Source organism: Pinus tabuliformis, chromosome 3_2, assembly GCF_031772625.1.
Source record: "Pinus tabuliformis cultivar Carrire ecotype Pingquan chromosome 3_2, CPIR1, whole genome shotgun sequence".
Lineage (NCBI taxonomy): Eukaryota > Viridiplantae > Streptophyta > Pinopsida > Pinales > Pinaceae > Pinus > Pinus tabuliformis.
Genome location: NC_142302.1, coordinates 193,615,889 through 193,619,640, shown reverse-complemented (window position 1 = coordinate 193,619,640; position 3,752 = coordinate 193,615,889). Strand labels below are relative to the sequence as shown.

The window sequence follows — 3,752 nt, the reverse complement described above, 5'->3', positions numbered from 1 at the left end:
TCACAAACATTCTCCTCTGCCCTCCAAGCCTCCTATTTCCTTGTGCAGTTTTCCTTGGGGTCCAGTGTTGCCACTTGTGTGAATTGGTCTCTTCACACATTCACTAACCTTTGATCTAACTGCACAAACCTGAAGGAGATAAATCCTCATCATGGATGAGCTTCCTTTATAGAAAAACTATTCATCCAACTAATAGTACACTGTCCCTTCTCTGATCTCAACTGGGTCTCTGTCTGAATTGACATGCATCAGTTATCCATGAGTGAATAAACAGTTATCTGAAAATAATAGTTGTCACATGCATGCAAGCATCAACAAACTATATCTCATTAATTTAACAACTTGTTAAATTAATCTAACTGAACTTGACTAAGTTAAACTAAGTCAACTGATCCTCTCAATATAGAACTCATCCTTAATTCCTCAATCAGTGGAGCAAATCAAGGACACATTCCCCAATTAGTGGAAAAATAATTGCATGTTCTCACAAAGACTTCAAGTTTGCTTTTCCTTAACTAATTAACTCATGGAGAATTAATTAATTAATATTCCAAACTGCTCGTATGACCAAATTCGAGTTTACTTCCTATTGATAGATCAGGGACTACTATAAATAGGAAGGAACCCGGAAATGCTATTTTTAGAAGATGTTATTTTTAGTAGTTTCACCTCTCACCCAAGGTGGCTAAAATGCTCATTGGCCAAATTGCTATTTTTAGAAGTGCTATTTTTAGCAGTTCTATTTTTAGCACTTCCTAAATTTAGCATTTCTTGTTGCACACTTTTCAACAGCTTGTTGGGTTTTTCCTTTTATTTTTTGTGCAACATAAAATAAAGAATCTCCCTTACACATTACTCCATAGCTCACCTTTACATGTTTCCTACATGATTGAATCGAGATCTCTACAACCCAATATGAGGGGAATGTGTAAGTATGTCCGTCCATCCATTCCCCTTTAAAATAGAAAATAAAAATAAAAATTATGTTCTAAATTTAAAAATAATGTCCGTTATAATAAAAAAAATGAATATGCTTTAAAGTAGTTAGAAGTAAAAAAATGTGTGACTAAGATGTTTAAATCTTATACTTTTCAAAAATATTTAAATAAACTATTTGAAGACTATGTGAACTAATTTATATTTAAATGAACTTCATATATTTCTATATATAGAAAAAAAAAGTTAAAATAAAATATTTTAATGCTGTACAACAAAAATATTCAATGTGGGTTATCATAAAATATTTTAACACAAATTAATATTGATATATACTTAAAAATATATTAATAATAAAATACCATTTTAATTTGTGTGATAAAATGTCTCAATGTACATGTTATATAAAATATTTTAATGCCGTATTATATATATATATATATATATATATATATATATATCATGGAAAATTAAGTTTTATGGTTAAAACATTTATTTGGTCCTATATATACTCTACTTAGCATTCAAAAATAGAATTTAAATAATGAAAAATAACACATTGTATTTTACACTTTAAAGAAGTTTGCACATGAAGAAATTTGATCCCTCTCGGCTCATGTTAGATCCGTACTTAAGATAGATCTATGCTGGTTCGTAAATCAGACACTGTGAAGCATCCCTTTATATGTTTTCCAACTTCATATGTGTTGGAATATTAATTCCTACTTGTCTCAATTTTGACCTTCTATGTAAAGAGTCTGTTCCTATTCTATAAGAGTGGTTTTCCTAGTTTGGTGTGTGGTTGAGATATTCTCTCAACCAACAGATTGTATGTCCAAGATAGTTTTCCTATCTTGAGACAATACTCCTTTATGTATGTAATATGATATTTGATTAATGAAAGGTGGAGATAGTTTACACTATCAAGTTTTATCATGGTATCAGAGCCCTGAGGGCCAGCCCCTCCTGGGCTTGGCCCATCCTGGGCTGAGGAAATAAGATAATATATGTTTATTGTTTTAATCTTTTGTTTGTCCATTAGATATCTGACTGTGAGAATCGATCACTTTGCCATAAAAGACCTGCGTTTAAAGTAAAAAGGTTTGTTGATATATCTTCAGGTGCTGCGATTGCAGCAACAATTAGAATTCTAAAGAGGCAGTGATAAATGGTAGATCGGAGATCGTTGCCTATCATAGTGATGAGGGCTTGTTGAACAACCTAGATTTGAAGGCATTGCGTGGAGTGGAGAGAGGCAGATTTTTTTTCTTCGCAAATCCAATACCTGAAACCCCACTACTGCAGTTGAGTTGGCGAATCCTGGTAGATTGTTTAGCCGTAGAGCTCTGTTGAGACTGTTACTGATTCCTCCTGCTATTTTGTATTGAAGATTGAAGATGACAGAGGAAAACATGCCTTCATTGGCCTCAGATTTACTGTTTGTATTAAAGATTGAAGACGACAGAGGCAAACATGCCTTCATTGGCCTCGGATTTACTAAGAGGAACGAGGCCTAATCTGAGTCTCAATTGATTAAAGTCTCAAAGATTTTTTGTTTGAAAGTTTAGGTAACAACAATGGCAACCTCTGTTCTCAAGGCCGGTGTGAAATTAGTCACTTCTAAATTGACTGGGCAGTCGCTCACACAAAATATTGATTCCCACAAGCAACCCAAAGGGTCTCCTTTCCTGTCAGGGCCAGATCGTATGTTGAGGAACTCGTTCAAACCGCGAAAACTATAGCATCTCCTAGTCATGGTATTCTTGCCATAGATGAGTCCAATGCCACTTGTGGGAAGAGCATTGTTTCCATCGAACTGGAAAACAATGAGTTGCATGTATGCTTGGCAGTTGGTTTCATTGTTTTCGAAGAGACCCTATACCAATCCACAACCGATGGGAAGAAATTTGTTGACTATTTGCGAGAGCAGAATATTTTGCCCGACATCAAAGTTGACAAGGGTTTAGTCAAACTTCTAGGATCAAACAATGAATCTTGGTGCCAGGGTTTGGATGGATTAGCTTCAAGATCTGTTGAGTACTACAAACAGGGTGCAAGATTTGCTAAATGGCGAACAGTTGTCAGCATACCCAATGGGCCTTCAGAGTTAGCTGTCAAGGAAGATGCGTGGGGACTTGCACGCTATCTCTCAGGACAATGGTCTTGTGCTCATTGTGGAGCCAGAGGTTCTTCTGGATGGAGATCATTCCATTGACAGAACCCTTGAAGTGGCGGAGAAAGTATGGGCGAAGGTTTTTTTTTAATTGGCACAGTGCTATGGAGGCCATCAATTTGAAATGGGGGTTGGTCAGCGTGGTGATGGACGAGCCATAACACTTGGATCGTAGTTGGGTTCGAGTCTCTTCGGTAATATTTTGCCACGGTAAAATGTGGTATTTATAAATGTTTTGGAATTAGAAGCATTGAGCCTAACTAACTCAATGCAATGTTTTTTTTGTTAGAATTAGCTACTTTAACAAATCACGCACGTGAATCCAAGACAATTAAACCAGAAAAAGAAAGAAGAGGCTAGAACTGCAGCAAATATTTATTTTGTGCAACAGCGACACTGAAAATTAGGTGATGATGGACATTTAAGTTAAAGTTTGTGTGTGAGTTTATGGAATAGACTCACTAGCATGATGTATTATGAGTCACACATATTAATTGTAAGCAAGTCTAGGATGTTTTGTAGTGGTCTTTGTAATGTATGTACCTGGTAACTCCAAAAGTTGGAGTTGTGTTGTAAGCCTTGTAAGGCATGTGTACCCCCATAAAGTTCGTGGTAATCTAAAAACCACTTTGTATTTGCAGTG

The 3,752-nt window shown here is 35.6% G+C and overlaps 1 pseudogene; it reads left to right on the top strand.

Moving 5' to 3' along the window:
• The first annotated feature begins 2,513 nt into the window (after positions 1 to 2,513).
• LOC149180426 (fructose-bisphosphate aldolase 3, chloroplastic pseudogene) lies at positions 2,514 to 3,284 on the top strand (annotated as a pseudogene).
• The last annotated feature ends 468 nt before the right edge of the window (positions 3,285 to 3,752 follow it).